Source organism: Hevea brasiliensis, chromosome 13 (genome assembly GCF_030052815.1).
Source record: "Hevea brasiliensis isolate MT/VB/25A 57/8 chromosome 13, ASM3005281v1, whole genome shotgun sequence".
Taxonomy (NCBI): domain Eukaryota; kingdom Viridiplantae; phylum Streptophyta; class Magnoliopsida; order Malpighiales; family Euphorbiaceae; genus Hevea; species Hevea brasiliensis.
In genome coordinates, this window is record NC_079505.1 from 1,955,193 (window position 1) to 1,963,757 (window position 8,565).

The 8,565-nt window shown below is 26.7% G+C and overlaps 1 long non-coding RNA gene across 1 annotated transcript; it reads left to right on the plus strand.

Annotated features, from left to right (window-relative positions):
• The first annotated feature begins 1,967 nt into the window (after positions 1–1,967).
• Positions 1,968–4,474, plus strand: LOC131171766 (uncharacterized). The gene is made up of 4 exons (XR_009142414.1): positions 1,968–2,093; positions 2,221–2,379; positions 2,826–3,236; positions 3,624–4,474. It is a non-coding gene; the product is annotated as an uncharacterized LOC131171766 (long non-coding RNA).
• The last annotated feature ends 4,091 nt before the right edge of the window (positions 4,475–8,565 follow it).

An 8,565-nucleotide genomic window follows, 5' to 3' on the forward strand; every position in this document is an offset into this window, starting at 1 on the left:
ATTATAATAATTATTTCATTCTTTTAAAATCAAATAAAGCTCATTTTATTTTATAATAATTGATATTACTTTTTTACAAATTTTTTATAATTATTATTTTTATTTATTTGAAAAGATAACTAAAATTTTGCTTTCATTACAAATAATGTGCATTGATGTTAATCGTTAAATTTTACATATATTATATAGAAATACAGAGATTACTTGCCTAAAATTAAATTAAATAGTCAATACTTGGATAAAAAATTTAATATAATAGTCAAAGTACCAACGCTTGATCAAAAAATCAAAAGTAGGAAAGAAGAGCCTACGCTAGAACCAAACAAGACAGGTAGAGATTGCTCAATCAACTTGACCCAATAGAAAAGTATTCAGTAGCCAAAAGCGAGCAAAAAAATGCTTGGACATCAAAGACCGAGCAAAATAATGATTGGACAACCTAGATCAAGCAAAAGAAAAGTTTAACTCAATATCCTGAGATTCATAAAGATACTTACAACAGCCCCTTAATTCTTTGATCTATAAATATGAGAAACAAACATTAATTAAATACGTTTACTCTATCAAAATCACTATAGAACACTCTACTTTTTTCTTTTATTCTTAATCAACAATTTTTAACTTTAGCAACAGAGTGGTTTGTCAAAAGGTCACCAATCTCACTAGTTTCTTATTTTACAAGCTTATGTAGCACTTGAAGGTGCTTATAGCAGCAGCAATATACAAGGGAATAGGAAGAGTAAAAAAAAAATTAAAAAGTAAAATTTAAAATTATATACCATCCAATCTCCTTCTTGCCCTTTTTTTGTTTATTTTTTTTATCTCGTCTTTACAAAAAAATATTTTACATTTTTCTTAAAAAAAGTAGTTTTCCTTAAAGTCTATTTTTTTTCTATTCTTCAACATTGATAGAATACTATCATCTTTTTTCTAAGTATTATAATTATTGCATCAAATAATTTTTATCACTTTATCATGATGTAAATAATGTGAAATATTTGAATTTTTTTAATCTTTGTGATATATTCAATAAATTTTTATAATATTAATTAATATTAATAGTAATATTAATTGTTATAAATTTTAGTACATTTTATTTAATTAATTAAATTGAATATTTGATTATTTGATTAAAAATTAATATATAAAAAATAATTAATATAGTATATATATATATATATATATATATATATATATATATATATATATATATTAGATAATTTTATATTTATAATTTTATAGTTAAGCAAATTTGATTCAATTTAAAGAGATTTACATATACCATATTGTCTAAATGCTAAAAATGAAAAGGATTAATATAATTCATTTTATTTTCAGAAAATTTTTTCGGTTACTCTCTGGCTTAGGATTTTGTGACATATCCACCGCTATTCACAACTTCTATATTGTAAGTTCATCAGCTTCCTTGGCAACCCAAATGTGCGTACTAATCTTTTTTCTCTATATCATGTAATTTCACTTTCTGTTTTAACAAGTTAGGTCCTTCCCGATATTTCACTTTCTATTCTATTTTTTTTCCGTTTAATTTTTATTTTAAATATTATCAATTATATACATAATCTTTTCAATTATTATCAATTATAACTAAAATAAAAAAAATATATGCCAAAATTTTCATATTAATATTATAACACGTAAAAATTTTGATTTGGTATAATCCGTCTACATATAATAATTCATTTTAATTCATGTAAAATTTAAAAAGACTTATAAAATTAAGATTTCAATTGAGCATCTATTGTATAATTTATATAATCTTAATATGAATTTTAATAAATAAATAAATAAATATGACTTATTTAGAAAAAAAAATATTTTTAATCTAAATGACCCCTAAATTAATATTTATGGGGTTTAGTGGTTAAATGTTGTAGGCCACGTTTCTTCGAGTTGGATTCTCAATTTCAACATCATTTTTCCCCTTTTTATTAACTTAACTAATCCTAGCCGTCCCTTCCACTTCACTTCAGATAATCTCAGCCATTTAAGTCTTAGTTTATATATATTTATTTAAGCCTAACCCTACCCTCATCGTGCTCATCTCCTCCTCCTCCTTTCTGCCGATTGTGGAGGTCTTCTCTGCTTCCTCTTTTCCATTTTTTTTTTCCAGCAGGCCCTTGTTGTCCCTTTCAATTTCTTCCCCATTTCTAGTTTTCTTTGATTTAAAGCCTCTTCAATTTTTTTTGCTTATTTATGTAGCTTTCAATATCCTTTCCATCGACCATCACTCTCCTCTCGTCTGCTTGTCCTTTCTCTCCTAATTGGCCAGCGCTCTCCTCTGTGATTTTGGGAGTTCTTATGGTCTCAGTATCAGCAACAATTCTCCTTTTGCATAAGCAAGTCACAGGTAGCAGAGAGGTTAGCAATTCTCCTCTCTGATTTTTGGGAGTTATTTTCTCTTACTAGCCCTGATGGAGGAATCTTTTACTTTTAAATCTATGCTACTTAATGGGTTTTATTAATTTCTTAGGTTTGTAATTGATGATATTTTATTTTGGCATTTACCTCAGTACATTAGATTTGTTCTCTTTTATTTTTTTAGGCCTTTTGCTGTAAATACATCGAATTTTGTTATTTTTTTTATGCGTTTGCTGTAAATCTATGCCTTAGTGATGCTTGAACCTTGATGTTGGATTTGATAAATGTGCCGTGAGCCTTGCTGTTGCTTGCTTCTGTATTATTCCTTAGGAAGATCTTTCTTTATCGCTTTTGTTTCATCCTACATATTTACTCTTTGAACTAACTATTTTTAAATAACCTCCTCCTCCTCCCTTTTCATTTGTGTATATATATATATAACACAGGACGCACGATGATGAAATATTACCTACCCTTCAAATATTGGCTTCCCTCGGAAAACAGCTGAGAAATGAAGATGTTGGTGGTTGCTCTAATCAACTATGCAATAGCAATGACAATTGAACATGCACTCAAAATCCATCCCAACTCAAATTACAAAACATGTGCTAGAAATATTCGTCTCCTATTGGGTTATAAGGCAATTGTACTACTTGTTTTGATTAATGTTCTCATTTATGGTCTGTTACTTCTGAGTTTATGGGTCTACATGGTTATACGAGTAGCACGCAATCCATATCAAGACTTATATCTATTAGTAGGTGAAGATTTGCAGCACTCAAAGGAGCTAGCCGAAGATGCAATCCAAAGGCTGTTTGGCAGGCTGGAGTGAGCCACGGAATCAATCTTCTAGTTAGGTATATCATTCTAGTAAATCTGAGTTGTCTTTACAATTTTAGATCTCTATATAAAATGTATGATTTTAGCAGTAATTTTAATGGTTTAATTGTGATAGTTTAGTCTATATTAATGTAACTGAGTTGTAGAAATAATACTTAGTTGTAGGATTTTGAAAGGGTTTTCATTGAAATTTTGAAATTTATTTATGTATTTCATGATTGAACATGTTAGAATATTTTTTTATTACATTGTTAAATCTCCTTCTCTCATATGTAATTTTCGATGCAAAGAGAGATTTTGATTTATGTGTTGTTTGTAGAGGAAAAGATAGGGAGAGGGAGAGAATTTTTTATTAATAATTTTTTTATCAGCATTAAGTCCAATTTTGAAATATTTTATTACAGTATCCGAGTTGTAGAAATAATTCCGATGCTCATCTCCTTCAGCACAACAAAATACCCATCTCATTCCCAGAATATGTTTGAGAATAGCATTTGCTATTGAATCCATACTCAAAGCTTGTAAATCAAATTGTGTTGATCTTAGTCCCAAGCTTCAGATGGTTTCTTGACCTGCATATTTAAATGGGTAGCTTGGAACTCGTATCAAGATCTTTACCATTTGCTACTCCAAGCATATAATGAGTTGAAGAGGCTCTCAAGAAATGCATTTGAAGCACTGAGGAGGGAGGCCAATTGGAGGTGGGGAAACAACGTAATGCAGGAACTGAATCATCAATCTTCTTCATCTGTTAAATATTGTTTAGTCTTAATTATTGCTTATTCATTAATATTATGTAAATGACCTTGTTCATATTCCTTGCTGCTACTCTGACCAAATTGGTGATTAATTTCTTTATTGCTTATTGCTACTCTGACCAAATTGGTGATTAATTTCTTTGTATTTCTTGCCCAGCACTGTCCATGGATTCAACAAAGTTAAGCTTCTTGTTGTAACTTAAAGCTTGCTTGCTATCAGTTCAGATATCTTGGGTCTTCGATTGTACCAGGGTAATTAGCAAAGCTGCTGGTTCATAGTTATTTCCTCTTGAATCTTAGGTTTGGATCTATTCAGAATCATAGTTGTGTTGTGCAGTAGTTTTTTTGGGTCTTTGGTTATGCAGCTTGAGTGGGAGCTTCTGCTACTATTTATATTTTGGTTTGGTTTGGTTATTTTTTATTATTATTTTTTAATTCAATGGAGTTAGCAGTAATTGATGGATTATATAACATGGGCAGCTTTCTCTTTTTAATAATTCTCAAATAGATTTTGTTTCAGTTTTGCATCAATAGAAAATTACAAAATACAAAACTGATATTGAACCTGCAGGCAGCAACAACTAGCGAGCAATGTGATTCTTAGAATAACCTCTTAAAATTTCATCATAACTTTTTAGATTTTCTAATCTCAATAATTTGTGGTATGAAAGAATTTACAAGTTTTAATTATTAGTAAAGATTTGATATTTAACAGGCTTTTTGAGGTTGATTGCGTCAATAGTCTCTTAATTTAAATATTAGTTTTATTTCAATCATTCAATAAATTAGTTAAAATATAATTACTCAACTTTAATTTTATTTAAAAAAAATCTCTCTTGACTAATAGCCAGTTTTCAAATTAAAATAGAAGTAAATTACCAGTTTCTCTTCTCTCTCTCAATTTTATTTTCTTAATCAAATTAATTGACATTTATTTATCAATGAAATTATTTTTTAAAACACTATTTCTAAAAATTTATTTCAATTAAATAAGTTAATTCAAGTGTAAATTAGATTATTGGCCCTTTTTAATTTAAAAAATAATTTTTTAAAGTATAATTTTAATTAAATAATTAAATTCAAATCTCAATATAAATAAGATTATAATTACAATTTTAATTTGTTTTAAATAAAATAAATTAATTTTTAAATATCAATGACAGTTATGTTATTAAATCATAATAGAAAATTCATAAATAATCTGAGTTAGGTTTAGGGTTTGCCTTTATGGTTTAAAAATTAAATTATTTTATTTTAAAATAAATTAAAATTGCAGTTATAGTCCTAATTAAATTGAGATTTGAATTTAATTATTTAATTAAAATTATACTTCCAAAAATTATTTTTTAAAATTTAAGAGAGTATGTAAATTAATTGGTACTTGAATTAAATTATTTGATTGAAATAAAGTTTTAGAAAATAATATTCTAATGTTCTAAAAGTAAAGAGGATATATTTATTGATGGTTTCAACTAAAGTTTAATAAAATTTAAATTAATTCTAATTTTGTGAGGTCTTAAGATTAAATTGTTGTTGTCTGTTCTGTCACCACCTAACCCGTGGGATAAATAAAGTCAAAAGAAATATTTTATTTAATGGAATAAGAATAAGAATATATAGCTTTTTTATATATTTATGCTTAATTTATTTAAAATATTTTAAGAATAGCTTGTAAAAAAATTTGTGACAATATAAAGAAAATAAATGTGAAGAATAAATTTAAATAGAAAATGAATATAAAAAATAAATAATAAAATACCAATATAAATAAATTCCTATAAGATAGAAATTCTTTTGTGATATTTGTATAAATTATTCATCATCTTTTTCAAATGTGTTGATTACTAAAACATCATTTGGTAGGATTAAGAGAAAACTTTGATTAGACATTATATCTTCTATTTCCCTTTGGAGGTGACTAATTTAATTTTTCATATATAGTATTGATTTATATAGCTTATAATTGTGACTTTTAGTTTTCTTAATATTAATTAAATTGTAACTATTGTTATAATTTTCTTTTATTATAAAGAATTAAGTACATGATTTTTTAATTATAGTGGAAAATAAAAATATTGCTTTAGTTTATATAATTTATAACTACAACCTTTAGGTCTCCTAATATTAATTAAATTGCAACTATTTTTATTATTTTTTTATTAAATATCTTATAGGTCTATCATTATTTACATGTCACTACATATCATTAATTAATGTTGTAAAATTATTAGAAAATAAACACAAAATGGACAAATGAAAAAAAAATAATAGAGTGCTACTTATATGATAAGATCAACTTTATTATATCAATTATAAAGATTATTAAATGGTGTGCTGTGGTGTGATTAAATTAGAATTGCAGTTGTGTGGTGGTGGACAAAGTATAAACACTAGAGATGAAAATCATTTAATTTTATTCATTTAATTTCTGAATTAAAATGGAGTTAATCGGATCAATCCAAATAAATTATCTTCACGTTGAGACATATAAGTTATTAAATTAACTCTTAATTTAGAACTTATTAATGTTAAAAGAAACTACAAGTTAATTTGAATGAGATTTAGATAAGGCCGAAATTTACCATATCGTCGTACTTATATAATAATTTTTTTTTTAATTAGGTAACATCACATTTTTTTTTTCAGCAGTGAGAATGGGAGAGTGGAGACTCAAGTCTAGCTTTGCCAGATGAGTAATATACCATTAGCTAAGCTAGGCTAGGCAGTGACATAACATATTTACTCTTTGAACTTAAATATTTTTAGATAACCTATATATATATATATATATAACAGGATGGAATAAAATATTATATATCATTCAAATATTGAGTTTCCTCAACTAAGAAAACAATTATCTTAGGACATGAAGATGTCCGTGATCGCTTTAATCATATATGCAGCAGCAATGGCAATTGAAGATAACTCCAAATTCATCCCAACTCAAATTACAAAATAATTGTTAGTATTACTCTTCTCCTAGTGGGTTATCTGACAATTGTACAACTTGCTTTGATTCATGTTCTTATATATCTTTTGTTACTTCTGAGTTTATTGGTCTACGTATTTATAAGAGTAGCATGGAACCCTTATCAAGACTTATGTCTAGCACTAGGTGAAGATTTGCAACACTTAAAGAACCTAGTTGAAGATGTAATCCACGGATTGGAAAGGCTAGCTAAAGGTAGGAGTGGGCCACCAAATCAATTATCTAGTTAAGTACATCATTCTTGTAAATCCAATTTATAACTTAATATTAGTGATTACAAACGAGATTTATCTTTATAGTTTTAGATATCTTTATAAAATGTGTAATGAATTTAGCAATAATTTTAAAGGTTTAAATGTGATAGTTTAGACCATATTAATATATTTGAGTTGTATAATTTTGAAAGAGTGTTTATTAAAATTTTTAAAATTTATTTGTCTATGTCATAATTGAAATTTTGGAAAATATTAGAAATATCCCTCTCTCATTTGCAATTTTTGATGCAAAGAGAGATTTTGATTTATGTTTTTCATGAAGAGGAAGAGTTGAGGAGAGAATTTTTTTAACAGCATCATGTCCAATTTTAAAATATTTTATCAATTTCAATGGAAAAAGGAATTCAATTTCAAAAATTATATATATTCAGAGTCAATGTAAAAAATAATAAAAATTTAGAAGAATGTAATCGATAATATCACTACATAACCTATTTTTGTCAAATTTGCAAATGTTAATGAATGAAAAAAAATATACTTTTTCTTTTGACCCTTTGTATGGATCTTAACTTGGCAAGAAAATGGAGAAAAATTAAAGAGAGAAAATGAAGAAAAATAAATTTATTGGGATAGATTGTTAGAATAGGAGGAAAAAACAATTTATTATCATATTTTCACTTTCTTTCTTATGTTTATATACCGTAGACGGATATTTAAATATTTTAACAATTAATTTTTTTCTCTTTTTTTTCCCTTTTCATCAATTTGGAGAATTTCTCCTCCTTTCTCTACCTTTCTCTTCAATTCCTCCTTTCTCTACCTTTCCCTTCAATTCTCTTTTCTATTTAATGTCCAAAAAGGAAAATTTAGAGAAGTCAAATGTCTTTTTTTTTTTTTCCTCTTCCCTCAATCCAAACAAAGGACAAGAATTTAGAGCATTCTCATTTTTCCGGTGATCACAGGGCTGTAGAGTTCTGTCTTTTTTATTTTTAATTTTTTTATAGGGAAGAATAATTTTATTAATGAGAAAGATAAGTTAGGAAAAACCTGACAACGAAGAACATTAGAACAAGAAAACATTACACCTAGCAATGTTGAGCCAACAACAAAACAAAATGAGATACAGAGTCAAAACAAAGCACACACTGGTACAAGAGAAGATCAAGTAACCAATGACAAGATAACAACAAAGGTAATAAAACTCAAACACCAAAAATGAAAGGCATAGCAGATGTATCTCCTTAACAAATGACTTCCTTAAGAAAACAAGTTGGCTTAGCCTAAAAAAACTACAACCAAGATGTGCTTCTCCTTAAAAAAATTACATTGGTCCTTGAATAATTGAACCGACAAGAAGCAAGAGCACTTTCCAAAGAGAACTGGA